Genomic DNA, 16,106 nt, shown 5'->3' with positions numbered 1-16,106 from the left:
CTCTCTACCCCACTCCCCCCACTCTCCCTCTCTCCCTCCTTCGCCCTCTCTCCCTCACTCGCCCTCACTCCCTCTTTTGTCCTCTCTCCCCCTCTCACCCTCTCGCACTCTCTTGCCCTCTCTCCCTCTTTCATACTCTCTCCCTCTCACGCACGCTCTCCCTCTCTCCCTCTCTCTTGCCTTCTCTCCCTCTCTCGTCCATTCTCCGTCTCTCGCCCTTTCTCCCTCTCTCGTCCTCTTTTCCGCTCTCCCCCTCTCTCCCTCTCTCACCCTCTCTAGCCCTCTCTCCCACTCTCCCCCTCTCTCCCTCTCTCCCCCTCTCTCCCCCTCTCAGCCTCTATCCCTCTCTCGTACTCTCTTCCTCTTTTGCCCTCACTCCCTCTATCACCCTCATTCCCTCTCTGGCACAACCTCCACTCTCTCGGTCTCACTCTCTCCCTCTCTCGCCCGACCCCTATCTCTCGCCCTCTCTTCCTGTCTCCCTCTCTCTCCCTCTCTCCCTCTCTCACCCTCTCTCACCCTCTTGCCTTCTCTCCCTCTCTCCCTCTCTTTCCCTCTTGCCCTCTCTCCATCTCTCTCACTCTTTTGCCCTCTCTCCCTCTCTGGCCTACCCCCACTCACTCGCTCTCACTCTCTCCCTCTCTCGCCCGACCCCTATCTCTCACCCTCTCTTCCTGTCTCCCTCTCTCTCCCTCTCGCCCTCTCTCACCCTCTCTCACCCTCTTGCCCTCTCTCCCTCTCTCGCCCATTCTCCGTCTCTCGCCCTCTCTCCCTCTCTCCCTCTCTCGCCCTCTTTTCCACTCTCCCCCTCTCTCCCTCTCTCTCCCTCTCTCCCTCTTTTGCCCTTTCTCCCTCTATCACCCTCTCTCCCTCTCTGGCCTACCCCCACTCACTCGCTCTCACTCTCTCTCTCTCTCTCTATCTCCCAACCCCTTTCTCTCGCCCTCTCTCCCTCTCTCACCTTCTCTCCCTCTCTCCCCCTCTACCTCTCTCACCCTCTGTCGACCTCTTGAATTCTCTCCCTGTCTCGCCCACGCCCCGTCTCTCGCCCTCTATTCCTCTCTCATCCAATTGCACTCACTCTCCCTCTCTCACCCTCGCTCCCTCTCTCTCGTCCTCTCGCACTCTCTCCCTCTCCCGCCCTCTCTCCCTCTCTCTCCCTCTCATCCTCTCTCGCCCTCTCTCCCTCTTTCGCCCACTCTCCCTCCCTCATCCTCTTGCCCTCTCTTGCCATCTCTCACCGTTTCTCTCCCTCTCTCCCTCTCCCGCCCTCTCTCCCTCTCTCGCCCTCACGCCCTCTTTCGCCCTCTCGCTCTCTTTCGCCCTCTCTCCATCTCTCGCCCTCTCTCGTCCTCTCTCCCTCTCTCGCCCTCAATCCCTCCTTCGCCCTCTCTCCCCCTATCTCACTCTCTGCCTCTCTCATCCTCTCTCCCTCTCTCGCACTCTCTCTCCCGCTCTCGCACTCTCTTCTCCTTTCGCACTCTCTCCCTCTTTCGCCCTTTATCCCTCTCTCCGTCTCTTGCCCTTTATTTCCCTCTCTCCGTCTCTCACCCTCTCTCTCCCTCTCTCCCACTCTCGCCCTCTCTAATCCTGTCTCCCTCTTTCACCCTCTCTCCCCATATCACCCTCTCTCCCTCTCTCCCTCTCTCACCCTTTCTCTCTCTAGCCCTCTGTTGCCCTCTCTCCCTCTCTCGCCCTCTCTCTCATTCGCCCTTTCTCACACTCTCTCGCCCTCTCTCCCTCTTTTGACTTCTCTCCCTCTCGTCCTCTCTATCCCTCTCTCACCCTCTCACCCGCTCTCGCCCTCTCTCTCTCTCTCGCCCTCTCTCCCTCTCTCGCCCTCTCATCCTCTCTTGCTGTCTCTTGCCCTCTCTTTCCCTCTCTCTGTCTCTTGCCCTCTCTTTCCCTCTCTCCGTCTCTTGCCCGCTATCCCACTCTCGCCCTTTCTCATCCTGTCTCCCTCTTTCGACCTCTATCCCCCATCACCCTCTCTCCCTCTCTCCCTCTCTCGCCTTTTCTCTACCTCTCTCCCTCTCTCGCCGTCTCTCGCACTCTCTCTCCCGCTCTGACACTCTCTTCTCCTCTCGCCCTCTCTCCCTCTCTCGCCCTCTATCCCTCTCTCCCTCTCTTGTCCTTTCTTGTCCTCTCTCCCTCTCTCGCCCACTCTCCCTCTCTCGCACTCTCGCCCTTTCTCACACTCTGCCTCTTTCACCCTCTCTCCCATTTTCGTCTTCACTCCCTCTCTCTATCCTCTCTCGCTCTCTCTCGCCCTCTCTCCCTCTCTCGCCCACTCTCGTTCTCTCGCCCTCTCTCCCTCTCTCGCCTTCTCGCCCTCTCTCACAGTCACTGCCTCTTTCGCCTTCTCTCCAACTCTTGCCCTCTGTCGCCCTCTCTCCCTTTTTTGCCCACTCTCCCTCTCTTGCCCTCACTCCCTCCTTCGACCTCTCTCTCCCTATCGCCCTCTCTCACTCTCTCTCGCCCTATATCTCTTGCCCACACTCCCTCTCCCTCGCTCTCTCTCCCTCTCTCCCTCTCTCCCTCTCTCACTCTCTCTCGCCATCTCTCTCTTGCTCACTCTCCCTCTCTCTCCCTCTCTCCCTCTCTCGCCAACTCTCCCTCTCTCGCCCTTTCTCCCTCTCTCACCCTATCGCACTCACTCTCTCTCTCTCACACTTAATCCCTCTCTCTCTCGTCATCTCACACTCTCTCCCTCTCCCGCCCTCTCTCCATCTCGCTCTCTCGCACTCTCTCGCTCTCTCGCCCTCTCATCCTCTCTCGCCGTCTCTTGCCCTCTCTTTCCCTCTCTCCGTCTCTCACCCTCTCTCTCCCTCTCTCCATCTCTTGCCCTCTCTCCCACTCTCGCCCTCTCTCATCCTGTCTCCCTCTTTCGTCCTCTCTCCCCCTAATACCCTCTCTCCCTCTCTCGCCCTTTCTCTACCTCTCTCCCTCTCTCGCTCTCTCCCCCTCACTCGCCCTCTTTCATTCACTCGCCCTCTCGCCCTCTTTCACCTTCTCTCCATCTCTCGCCCTCTCTCGCCACCACTCCCTCCTTCGCCCTCTCTTCCCTATCACCCTCTCTCCCTTTCTTGCCTTCTCTCCCTCTCCCGCACTCTCTCTACCCCTATCGCACTCTCTTCTCCTCTCAGCCTCTCTCCCTCTCTCGCACTCTATCCCTCTCTCCCTCTCTCACCCTCTCTCTCTCTCGCCCTCTGTCGCCCTCTATCCCTCTCTCGACATGTCTCGCCCGCTCTCCCACTCTCGCCGTTTCTCCCTCTGTCGCCCTCTCTCCCTCTTTTGACTTCTATCCCTCTCGTCCTCTCTATCCCTCTCTAGCGCTCTCTCCCTCTCTCTCCCTCTCACCCTGTCTTGCCCTCTCTCCCTCTCTTGCCCTCTCACCCTCTCTCACCCTCTATCACCACCTCGACCTCTCTCGCCCTCTCTCCCTCACTCGCCCTCTCTCCCTCTCTCGCCCTCTCTCTCTCTCTGGCCCTCTCGCCCACTCTCCATCTCTCGCCCTCGCTCCATCTCTCTCCCTCTCTCACCCTCTCTCCCTCTCTCTCCCTCTCTACTTGTCTCGCCCTCTCGCCCTCTCTCCCTCTCTTACCCTCTCATCCTCTCTTGCCCTCTATCACCCTCTCGACCTCTCTCTCCCTCTCTCCCTCACTCGCCCGCTCTCCCTCTCTCGCCCTTGCTCCATCTCTCTCCCTCTCTCTCCCTCTCTCCCTCTCTCTCCCTCTCTCCCTCTCTCACCCTCTCTCCCTCTCTCACCCTCTCGCCCACTCTCCCTCTGTCGCCCTCGCTCCATCTCTCTCCCTCTCTCTCCCTCTCTCCCTCTCTCACCCTCTCTTCCTCTCTCACCCTCTCTCCCTCCCTCTCCCTCTCTCCTTGTCTCGCCCTCTCTCCCTCTGTCGCCCTCTCTCACCCTTCATTACTGTTTTGTCCTTTCTCCCTCTTTCGCCCTATCTCGTCCTCACTCCCTATTTCGCCATCTCTCCCTCTCTCCATCTCTCCCTCTTTCGTACTCTCTCCCTGTCTCGCCCTCTCTCGCTCTCTCCATCTCTCCCTCTCTCGCCTCTCTTGCCTACAATCCCTCTCTCGCCCTCTCTTCCTCTTTCGTCCTCTCTCCCTCTCCTTCCCTCTCTCGACCTCTCTCCCTCTTTCGTCCTCTCACCCTCTCTGTCTCTTTCGCCCCCTCTCCTTCTTTCGCCCTCTCACCCTCTCCTTCCCTCTCTTGCCCTCTCTCCCTCTTTCGCCCTCTCTCCCTCTCCTTCCCTCTCTCGCCCTCTCTCCCTCTTTTGTACTGTCGCCCACTCTAACTCTCTCTGCCTCTTTCGCCCTCTCTCCCTCTCTCGCCTTCTCTCACCCTCTCTCTCTCTCTCTCGCCCTCTCTACCTCTATTTCACCCTCTCTTCCTCTCTCTCCCTCACTCCCTCTCTCGCACTTTCTCTCCCTCTCTCCCTCTCACTCTCTCCCTCTCTTCCTCTCTTGCCCTATTTCCCTCTCTCGCCCTCTCTCGGTCCTCACTCCCTATTTCGCCATCTCTCCCTCTCTCGTCCTGTCTCGCCCTCTTTCGTACTCTCTCCCTGTCTCGCCCTCTCTCCCTCCCTTCATCTCTCCCTCTCTCGCTCTCTCTCGCCCTCTCTCGCCTACACTCCCTATCTCGCCCTCTCTCCCTCTTTCGCCCTCTCTCTCTCTCCTTCCCTCTCTCGCCCTCTCTCCCTCTTTCGTCCTCTCACCCTCTGTGTCTCTTTCGCCATCTCTCCTTCTTTCGCCCTCTCACCCTCTCCTTCCCTCTCTCGCCCTCTCTCCCTCTTTCGCCCTCTCTCCCTCTCCTTTCCTCTCTCGCCCTCTCTCCCTCTTTCGTCCTCTCGCCCACTCTAACTCTCTCTGCCTCTTTCGCCCTCTCTCCCTCTCTCGCCCTCTCTCCCTCTCTTGCCCTCTCTCTCGACCTCTCTCTCGACCTCTCTTTCACCCTCTCTTCCTCTCTCTTCCTCACTAACTCTCTCGCATTTTCTCACCCTCTCTACCTCTCTCTCTCCCTCTCTTCCTCTCTTGCCCTTTCTCCCTCTCTCTCCCACTCTTGTCCTCACTCCCTATTTCGCCATCTCTCCCTCTCTCACCCTCTCTCACCCTTCATCCCTCTTTTGTCCACTCTCCCTCTTTCGGCCTCACTCCCTCTCTTGCCCTCTCTCCCTCTCTCTCCCACTCTCACCCTCTCTCCCTCCCTTGCCCTCGCTCCCTCGTTCGCCCTCTCTCCCTCTCTCGCCCTCTCACCCTCTCTTTCCCGCTCTCCCTCTCTCGCACTCTCACCCTCTCTCTCTCTCTCTCTCGCCCTCTCTACCTCTCTTTCACCCTCTCTTCCTCTCTCTCACTCACTCCCTCTCTCGCACTTTCTCGCCCTCTCTACCTCTCACTCTCTCCCTCTCTTCCTCTCTTGCCCTATTTCCCTCTCTCGCCCTCTCTCGGTCCTCACTCCCTATTTTGCCATCTCTCCCTCTCTCGTCCTGTCTCGCCCTCTTTCGTACTCTCTCCCTGTCTCGCCCTCTCTCTCTCTCTTCATCTCTCCCTCTCTCGCTCTCTCTCGCCCTCTCTCGCCTACACTCCTTCTCTCGCCCTCTCTCCCTCTTTCGCCCTCTCTCCCTCTCCTTCCCTCTCTTGCCCTCTCTCCCTCTTTCGTCCTCTCACCCTCTCTTTCCCGCTCTCCCTCTCTCGCACTCTCACCCTCTCTCCCTTTCTCGCCTTCTCTCACCCTCTCTCTCTCTCTCTCTCGCCCTCTCTACCTCTCTTTCACCCTCTCTTCCTCTCTCTCCCTCACTCCCTCTCTCGCACTTTCTCGCCCTCTCTACCTCTCACTCTCTCCCTCTCTTCCTCTCTTGCCCTATTTCCCTCTCTCGCCCTCTCTCGGTCCTCACTCCCTATTTCGCCATCTCTCCCTCTCTCGTCCTGTCTCGTCCTCTTTCGTACTCTCTCCCTGTCTCGCCCTCTCTCCCTCTCTTCATCTCTCCCTCTCTCGCTCTCTCTCGCCTACACTACCTCTCTCGCCCTCTCTCCCTCTTTCGCCCTCTCTCCCTCTCCTTCCCTCTCTCGCCCTCTCTCCCTCTTTCGTCCTCTCACCCTCTCTGTCTCTTTCGCCCTCTCTCCTTCTTTCACCCTCTCACCCTCTCCTTCCCTCTCTCGCCCTCTCTCCCTCTTTCGCACTCTCTCCCTCTCCTTCCCTCTCTCGCCCTCTCTTCTTCTTTCGTCCTCTCGCCCACTCTAACTCTCTCTGCCTCTTTCGCCCTCTCTCCCTCTCTCACCCTCTCTCACCCTTCATCCCTCTTTTGTCCTCTCTCCCTCTTTCGCCCTCACTCCCTCTCTTGCCCTCTCTCCCTCTCTCCCTCTCTCTCCCACTCTCACCCTCTATCCCTCTCTCACCCTCTCTCCCTCGTTCGCCCTCTCTCCCTCTCTCGCCCTCTCACCCTCTCTTTCCCACTCTCCCTCTCTTGCCCTTTCTCCCTCTCTCTCCCACTCTCGTCCTCACTCCCTATTTCGCCATCTCTCCCTCTCTCGCCCTCTCTCACCCTTCATCCCTCTTTTGTCCTCTCTCCCTCTTTCGCCCTCACTCCCTCTCTTGCCCTCTCTCCCTCTCTCCCTCTCTCCCTCTCTCTCCCACTCTCACCCTCTCTCCCTCTCTCACCCTCTCTCCCTCGTTCGCCCTCTCTCCCTCTCTCGCCCTCTCACCCTCTCTTTCCCGCTCGCCCTCTCTCGCACTCTCACCCTCTCTGACCCGCTCTCCCTCTCTCGCACTCTCTCTTTCTCTCACCCTCTCTCCCTTTCTCGCCTTCTCTCACCCTCTCTCTCTCTCTCGCCCTCTCTACCTCTCTTTCACCCTCTCTTCCTCTCTCTCCCTCACTACCTCTCTCGCACTTTCTCGCCCTCTCTACCTCTCACTCTCTCCCTCTCTTCCTCTCTTGCCCTATTTCCCTCTCTCGCCCTCTCTTGGTCCTCACTCCCTATTTCGCCATCTCTCCCTCTCTCGTCCTGTCTCGCCCTCTTTCGTACTCTCTCCCTGTCTCGCCCTCTCTCCCTCTCTTCATCTTTCCCTCTCTCGCTCTCTCTCGCCCTCTCTCGCCTACACACTCTCTCTCGCCCTCTCTCCCTCTTTCGCCCTCTCTCCCTCTCCTTCCCTCTCTCGCCCTCTCTCCCTCTTTCGTCCTCTCACCCTCTCTGTCTCTTTCGCCCTCTCTCCTTCTTTCGCCCTCTCACCCTCTCCTTCCCTCTCTCGCCCTCTCTCCCTCTTTCGCCCTCTCTCCCTCTCCTTCCCTCTCTCGCCCTCTCTCCCTCTTTCGTCCTCTCGCCCACTCTAACTCTCTCTGCCTCTTTCGCCCTCTCTCCCTCTCTCGCCCTCTCTCCCTCTCTTGCCCTCTCTCTCGACCTCTCTCTCGACCTCTCTTTCACCCTCTCTTCCTCTCTCTCCCTCACTACCTCTCTCGCATTTTCTCACCCTCTCAACCTCTCTCTCTCCCTCTCTTCCTGTCTTGCCCTTTCTCCCTCTCTCTCCCACTCTCGTCCTCACTCCCTATTTCGCCATCTCTCCCTCTCTCACCCTCTCTCACCCTTCATCCCTCTTTTGTCCTCTCTCCCTATTTCGCCCTCACTCCCTCTCTTGCCCTCTCTCCCTCTCTCTCCCACTCTCACCCTCTCTCCCTCTCTTGCCCTCGCTCCCTCGTTCGCCCTCTCTCCCTCTCTCGCCCTCTCACCCTCTCTTTCCCGCTCTCCCTCTCGCGCACTCTCACCCTCTCTGACCTGCTCTCCCTCTCTCGCCCTGTCTCCCTCTTTCGCCATCTCTCCCTCTCCTTCCCTCTCTCGCCCTCCCTCCCTCTTTCGTCCTCTCACCCTCTCTGTCTCTTTCGCCCTCTCTCCTTCTTTCGCCCTCTCACCCTCTCCTTCCCTCTCTCGCCCCCTCTCCCTCTTTCGTCCTCTCTAACTCTCTAACTCTCTCTGCCTCTTCCGCCCTCTCTCCTTCTTTCGCCCTCTCACCCTCTCCTTCCCTCTCTCCCTCTCTCGCCCTCTCTCCCTCTCTCGCCCTCTCACCCTCTCTTTCCCGCTCTCCCTCTCTCGCACTCTCACCCTCTCTGACTCGCTCTCCCTCTCTCGCACTCTCTCTTTCTCTCATCCTCTCTCCCTTTCTCGCCTTCTCTCACCCTCTCTCTCTCTCTCTCGCCCTCTCTACCTCTCTGTTACCCTCTCTTCCTCTCTCTCCCTCTCCTTCCCTCTCTCGCCCTCTCTCCCTCTTTCGTCCTCTCACCCTCTCTGTCTCTTTCGCCCTCTCTCCTTCTTTCGCCCTCTTACCCTCTCCTTCCATCTCTCGCCCTCTCTCCCTCTTTCGCCCTCTCTCCCTCTCCTTCCCTCTCTCGCCCTCTCCCTCTTTCGTCCTCTCGCCCACTCTAACTCTCTCTGCCTCTTTCGCCCTCTCTCGCCCTCTCTCCCTCTCTTGCCCTCTCTCTCGACCTCTCTCTCGACCTCTCTTTCACCCTCTCTTCCTCTCTCTCCCTCACTCCCTCTCTCGCACTTTCTCGCCCTCTCTACCTCTCACTCTCTCCCTCTCTTCCTCTCTTGCCCTATTTCCCTCTCTCGCCCTCTCTCGGTCCTCACTCCCTATTTCGCCATCTCTCCCTCTCTCGTCCTGTCTCGCGCTCTTTCGTACTCTCTCCCTGTCTCGCCCTCTCTCCCTATCTTCATCTCTCCCTCTCTCGCTCTCTCTCGCCCTCTCTCGCCTACACTCCCTCTCTCGCCCTCTCTCCCTCTTTCGCCCTCTCTCCCTCTCCTTCCCTCTCTCGCCCTCTCTCCCTCTTTCGTCCTCTCACCCTCTCTGTCTCTTTCGCCCTCTCTCCTTCTTTCGCCCTCTCACCCTCTCCTTCCCTCTCTCGCCCTCTCTCCCTCTTTCGCCCTCTCTCCCTCTCCTTCCCTCTCTCGCCCTCTCCCTCTTTCGTCATCTCGCCCACTCTAACTCTCTATGCCTCTTTCGCCCTTTCTCCCTCTCTCGCCCTCTCTCCCTCTCTTGCCCTCTCTCTCTCGACCTCTCTCTCGACCTCTCTTTCACCCTCTCTTCCTCTCTCTCCCTCACTACCTCTCTCGCATTTTCTCACCCTCTCTACCTCTCTCTCTCCCCCTCTTCCTCTCTTGCCCTTTCTCCCTCTCTCACCCTCTCTCACCCTTCATCCCTCTTTTGTCCTCTCTCCCTCTTTCGCCCTCACTCCCTCTCTTGCCCTCTCTCCCTCTCTCTCCCACTCTCACCCTCTCTCCCTCTCTTGCCCTCGCTCCCTCGTTCGCCCTCTCTCCCTCTCTCGCCCTCTCACCCTCTCTTTCCCGCTCTCCCTCTCTCGCACTCTCACCCTCTCTGACCCACTCTCCCTCTCTCGCACTCTCTCTTTCTCTCACCCTCTCTCCCTTCTCGCCTTCTCTCACCCTCTCTCTCTCTCTCTCTCTCGCCCTCTCTACCTCTCTTTCACCCTCTCTTCCTCTCTCTCCCTCACTCCCTCTCTCGCACTTTCTCGCCCTCTCTACCTCTCACTCTCTCCCTCTCTTCCTCTCTTGCCCTATTTCCCACTCTCGCCCTCTCTCGGTCCTCACTCCTTATTTCGCCATCTCTCCCTCTCTCGTCCTGTCTCGCCCTCTTTCGTACTCTCTCCCTGTCTCGCCCTCTCTCCCTCTCTTCATCTCTCCCTCTCTCGCTCTCTCTCGCCGACACTACCTCTCTCGCCCTCTCTCCCTCTTTCGCCCTCTCTCCCTCTCCTTCCCTCTCTCGCCCTCTCTCCCTCTTTCGTCCTCTCACCCTCTCTGTCTCTTTCGCCCTCTCTCCTTCTTTCACCCTCTCACCCTCTCCTTCCCTCTCTCGCCCTCTCTCCCTCTTTCGCACTCTCTCCCTCTCCTTCCCTCTCTCGCCCTCTCTTTTTCTTTCGTCCTCTCGCCCACTCTAACTCTCTCTGCCTCTTTCGCCCTCTCTCCCTCTCTCACCCTCTCTCACCCTTCATCCCTCTTTTGTCCTCTCTCCCTCTTTCGCCCTCACTCCCTCTCTTGCCCTCTCTCCCTCTCTCCCTCTCTCTCCCACTCTCACCCTCTATCCCTCTCTCACCCTCTCTCCCTCGTTCGCCCTCTCTCCCTCTCTCGCCCTCTCACCCTCTCTTTCCCGCTCTCCCTCTCTTGCCCTTTCTCCCTCTCTCTCCCACTCTCGTCCTCACTCCCTATTTCGCCATCTCTCCCTCTCTCACCCTCTCTCACCCTTCATCCCTCTTTTGTCCTCTCTCCCTCTTTCGCCCTCACTCCCTCTCTTGCCCTCTCTCCCTCTCTCCCTCTCTCTCCCACTCTCACCCACTCTCCCTCTCTCACCCTCTCTCCCTCGTTCGCCCTCTCTCCCTCTCTCGCCCTCTCACCCTCTCTTTCCCGCTCTCCCTCTCTCGCACTCTCACCCTCTCTGACCCGCTCTCCCTCTCTCGCACTCTCTCTTTCTCTCACCCTCTCTCCCTTTCTCGCCTTCTCTCACCCTCTCTCTCTCTCTCGCCCTCTCTACCTCTCTTTCACCCTCTCTTCCTCTCTCTCCCTCACTACCTCTCTCGCACTTTCTCGCCCTCTCTACCTCTCACTCTCTCCCTCTCTTCCTCTCTTGCCCTATTTCCCTCTCTCGCCCTCTCTTGGTCCTCACTCCCTATTTCGCCATCTCTCCCTCTCTCGTCCTGTCTCGCCCTCTTTCGTACTCTCTCCCTGTCTCGCCCTCTCTCCCTCTCTTCATCTTTCCCTCTCTCGCTCTCTCTCGCCCTCTCTCGCCTACACACTCTCTCTCGCCCTCTCTCCCTCTTTCGCCCTCTCTCCCTCTCCTTCCCTCTCTCGCCCTCTCTCCCTCTTTCGTCCTCTCACCCTCTCTGTCTCTTTCGCCCTCTCTCCTTGTTTCGCCCTCTCACCCTCTCCTTCCCTCTCTCGCCCTCTCTCCCTCTTTCGCCCTCTCTCCCTCTCCTTCCCTCTCTCGCCCTCTCTCCCTCTTTCGTCCTCTCGCCCACTCTAACTCTCTCTGCCTCTTTCGCCCTCTCTCCCTCTCTCGCCCTCTCTCCCTCTCTTGCCCTCTCTCTCGACCTCTCTCTCGACCTCTCTTTCACCCTCTCTTCCTCTCTCTCCCTCACTACCTCTCTCGCATTTTCTCACCCTCTCTACCTCTCTCTCTCCCTCTCTTCCTGTCTTGCCCTTTCTCCCTCTCTCTCCCACTCTCGTCCTCACTCCCTATTTCGCCATCTCTCCCTCTCTCACCCTCTCTCACCCTTTATCCCTCTTTTGTCCTCTCTCCCTATTTCGCCCTCACTCCCTCTCTTGCCCTCTCTCCCTCTCTCTCCCACTCTCACCCTCTCTCCCTCTCTTGCCCTCGCTCCCTCGTTCGCCCTCTCTCCCTCTCTCGCCCTCTCACCCTCTCTTTCCCGCTCTCCCTCTCGCGCACTCTCACCCTCTCTGACCTGCTCTCCCTCTCTCGCCCTGTCTCCCTCTTTCGCCCTCTCTCCCTCTCCTTCCCTCTCTCGCCCTCCCTCCCTCTTTCGTCCTCTCACCCTCTCTGTCTCTTTCGCCCTCTCTCCTTCTTTCGCCCTCTCACCCTCTCCTTCCCTCTCTCGCCCCCTCTCCCTCTTTCGCCCTCTCTCCCTCTCCTTCCCTCTCTCGCCCTCTCTCCCTCTTTCGTCCTCTCTAACTCTCTAACTCTCTCTGCCTCTTCCGCCCTCTCTCCTTCTTTCGCCCTCTCACCCTCTCCTTCCCTCTCTCCCTCTCTCGCCCTCTCTCCCTCTCTCGCCCTCTCTCATTCTCTCTCGCCCTCTCTACCTCTCTTTCACCCTCTCTTCCTCTCTCTCCCTCACTCCCTCTCTCGCACTTTCTCGCCCTCTCTACGTCTCTCTCTCCCTGTCTTCCTCTCTTGCCCTTTCTCCCTCTCTCACCCTCTCTCGGTCCTCACTCCTTATGTCGCCTTCTCTCCCTCTCTCGTCCTCTCGCCCTCTTTCGTACTCTCTCTCTGTCTCTCCCGCTCTCCATCTCTCCCTCTCTCGCTCTCTCTCGCACTCTCTCGCCTCCACTCCCTCTCTCGCCCTCTCTCCCTCTTTCGCCCTCTCTCCCTCTCCTTCCCTCTCTCGCCCTCTCTCCCTCTTTCGTCCTCTCGCCCTCTCTAACTCTCTCTGCCTCTTTCGCCCTCTCTCCTTCTTTCGCCCTCTCACCCTCTCCTTCCCTTTCTCCCTCTCTCGCCCTCTCTCCCTCTCTCGCCCTCTCTCTTTCTCTCTCGCCCTCTCTACCTCTCTTTCACCCTCTCTCCCTCTCTCTCCCTCACTCCCTCTCTCGCACTTTCTCGCCCTCACTATGTCTCTCTCTCCCTGTCTTCCTCTCTTGCCCTTTCTCCCTCTCTCACCCTCATTCACTCTTTCGCCATCACTCCCTCTCTCATCTTCTCTCCCTCTTTCGTACTCTCTCCCTTTATCGTGCTCTCACCCTCTCTCCCTCTCTCGCCCTCTTTCACCCTCCCTCCCGCTTTTGCCCTCTCTCCCTCTTTTGTCGTCTCTCCCTCTCTCGGTGTCTCTCGCCCTCTCTCTCTCACCCTCTCTCCATCTTTCGCCCGCCCACGCGCTCTCCCTCTTTCACCCTCTCCCCCTCTCTCCCGCTCTCGCCCTCTCTCGCCCTCTCTCCCTCTCTCTCCCACTCTACCTCTCTATCACTCTCTCTCGACCTTTCTCGCCCGCTCACCCTTTCTCACCGTTTCTCCCTCTGTCGCTCTCTCTCCCCCTTTTGATTTCTCTCCCTCTTTTGATTTCTCTCCCTCTTGTCCTCTCCCCCTCTCTCGCCCTCTCACCCTCTCACCTGATCTCACCCTCTCTCCCTCTCTCACCCTCTCATCCTCTCTTTCCCTCACTCCCTGTCTCGCCCTCTCACCCTCTCTGACCCGCTCTCCCTCTCTCGCACTCTCTCTTTCTCTCACCCTCTCTCCCTTTCTCGCCTTCTCTCACCCTCTCTCTCTCTCTCTCCCCCTCTCTACCTCTCTTTCACCCTCTCTTCCTCTCTCTCCTTCACTCCCTCTCTCGCACTTTCTCGCCCTCTCTACCTCTCACTCTCTCCCTCTCTTCCTCTCTTGCCCTTTCTCCCTCTGTTGCCCTCTCTCGGTCCTCGCTCCCTATTTCGCCATTTCTCCCTCTCCTTCCCTCTCTCGCCCTCTCTCCCTCTTTCGTCCTCTCACCCTCTCTGTCTCTTTCGCCCTCTCTCCTTCTTTCGCCCTCTCACCCTCTCCTTCCCGCTCTCGCCCTCTCTCCCTCTTTTGCCCTCTCTCCCTCTCCTTCCCTCTCTCGCCCTCTCTCCCTCTTTCGTCCTCTCTAACTCTCTAACTCTCTCTGCCTCTTCCGCCCTCTCTCCTTCTTTCGCCCTCTCACCCTCTCCTTCCCTCTCTCCCTCTCTCGCCCTCTCTCCCTCTCTCGCCCTCTCTCATTCTCTCTCGCCCTCTCTACCTCTCTTTCACCCTCTCTTCCTCTCTCTCCCTCACTCCCTCTCTCGCACTTTCTCGCCCTCTCTATGTCTCTCTCTCCCTGTCTTCCTCTCTTGCCCTTTCTCCCTCTCTCACCCCCTCTCGGTCCTCACTCCCTATGTCGCCATCTCTCCCTCTCTCGTCCTCTCGCCCTCTTTCGTACTCTCTCCCTGTCTCTCCCTCTCTCCATCTCTCCCTCTCTCTCGCACTCTCTCGCCTACACTCCCTCTCTCGCCCTCTCTCCCTCTTTCGCCCTCTCTCCCTCTCCTTCCCTCTCTCGCCCTCTCTCCCTCTTTCGTCCTCTCGCCCTCTCTAACTCTCTCTGCCTCTTTCGCCCTCTCTCCTTCTTTCGCCCTCTCACCCTCTCCTTCCCTTTCTCCCTTCTCGCCCTCTCTCCCTCTCTCGCCCTCTCTCTTTCTCTCTCGCCCTCTCTACCTCTCTTTCACCCTCTCTCCCTCTCTCTCCCTCACTCCCTCTCTCGCACTTTCTCGCCCTCACTACGTCTCTCTCTCCCTGTCTTCCACTCTTGCCCTATTTCCCTCTCTCGCCCTCTCTCGGTCCTCACTCCCTATTTTGCCATCTCTCCCTCTCTCGTCCTGTCTCACCCTCTTTCGTACTCTCTCCCTATTTCGCCCTCTCTCCCTCTCCTTCCCTCTCTCGCCCTCTCTCCCTCTTTCGTCCTCTCGCCCTCTCTAACTCTCTCTGCCTCTTTCGCCCTCTCTCCTTCTTTCGCCCTCTCACCCTCTCCTTCCCTTTCTCCCTCTCTCGCCCTCTCTCCCTCTCTCGCCCTCTCTCTTTCTCTCTCGCCCTCTCTACCTCTCTTTCACCCTCTCTCCCTCTCTCTCCCTCACTCCCTCTCTCGCACTTTCTCGCCCTCTCTACCTCTCACTCTCTCCCTCACTTCCTCTCTTGCCCTATTTCCCTCTCTCGCCCTCTCTCGGTCCTCACTCCCTCTTTTGCCATCTCTCCCTCTCTCGTCCTGTCTCACCCTCTTTCGTACTCTCTCCCTCTTTCGCCCTCTCTCCCTCTCCTTCCCTCTCTCGCCCTCTCTCCCTCTTTCGTCCTCTCGCCCTCTCTAAATCTCTCTGCCTCTTTCGCCCTCTCTCCTTCTTTCGCCCTCTCACCCTCTCCTTCCCTCTCTCCCTCTCTCGCCCTCTCTCCCTCTCTTGCCCTCTCTCGGTCCTCACTCCCTATTTCGCCATCTCTCCCTCCTTCGCCCTCTCTCCCTCTCCTTCCCTCTCTCGCCCTCTCTCCCTCTTTCGTCCTCTCGCCCTCTCTCACCTACACTCACTCTCTCGCCCTCTCTCCCTCCTTCGCCCTCTCTCCCTCTCCTTCCCTCTCTCGCCCTCTCTCCCTCTTTCGTCCTCTCGCCGTCTCTAACTCTCTCTGCCTCTTTCGCCCTCTCTCCTTCTTTCGCCCTCTCACCCTCTCCTTCTCTCTCTCTCCCTCTCTCGCCCTCTCTCCCTCTCTCGCCCTCTCTCTTATCTCTCGCCCTCTCTACCTCTCTTTGACACTCTCTTCCTCTCTCTCCCTCACTCCCTCTCTCGCACTTTCTCGCCCTCTCTACGTCTCTCTCTCCCTGTCTTCCTCTCTTGCCCTTTCTCCCTTTCTCACCCTCACTCACTCTTTCGCCATCACTTCTTCTCTCATCTTCTCTCCCTCTTTCGTACTCTCTCCCTTTCTCGTGCTCTCACCCTCTCTCCCTCTCTCGCCCTCTTTCACCCTCTCTCCCGCTTTTGCCCTCTCTCCCTCTTTTGTCGTCTCTCCCTCTCTCGCTGTCTCTCGCCCTCTCTCTCTCACCCTGTCTCCAACGTTCGCCCACCCACGCTCTCTCCCTCTTTCGCCCTCTCCCCCTCTCTCCTGCTCTCGGCCACTCTCCCTCTTTCGCCCTCTCTTCCTCTCTCGCCCTCTCACCCTCTATTTCCCTCACTCCCTGTCTCACCCTCTCATTCTCTCTGGCCCGCTCTCCCTCTCTCGCACTCTCTCTTTCTCTCACCCTCTCTCCCTTTCTTGCCTTCTCTCGCCCTCTCTCTCTCTCTCGCCCTCTCTACCTCTCTTTCACCCTCTTTTCTTCTCTCTCCCTCACTCCCTCTCTCGCACTTTCTCGCCCTATCTACCTCTCTCTCACTCCCTCTCTTCCTCTCTTGCCCTTTCTCCCTCTCTCGCCCTATCTCGTCCTCACTCCCTATTTCGCCATCTCTCCCTCTCTCGTCGTCTCGCCCACTTTCGTACTCTCTCCCTCTCTCGCCCTCTCTCGCTCTCTCCATCTTTCCCTCTCTCGCTTCTCTCGCCCTTTCTTCCTCTTTCGCCCTCTCTCCCTCTCCTTCCCTCTCTCGCCCTCTCTCCCTCTTTCGTCCTCTCGCCCTCTCTAACTCTCTCTGCCTCTTTCGCCCTCTCTCCTTCTTTCGCCCTCTCACCCTCTCCTTCCCTCTCTCGCCCTCTCTCCCACTTTCGCCCTCTCTCCCTCTCCTTCCCTCTCTCGCCCTCTCTCCCTCTTTCATCCTCTCGCCCACTCTAACTCTCTCTGCCTCTTTCGCCCTCTCTCCCTCTCTCTCTCTCAACCTCTCTTTCATCCTCTATTCCTCTCTTGCCCTTTCTC

Source organism: Chiloscyllium plagiosum, unplaced genomic scaffold (genome assembly GCF_037043375.1).
Source record: "Chiloscyllium plagiosum isolate Xiang-an unplaced genomic scaffold, Cpla_swu_hap1 HiC_scaffold_38, whole genome shotgun sequence".
Taxonomy (NCBI): Eukaryota; Metazoa; Chordata; class Chondrichthyes; order Orectolobiformes; family Hemiscylliidae; genus Chiloscyllium; species Chiloscyllium plagiosum.
This window is presented reverse-complemented; position numbering follows the sequence as displayed.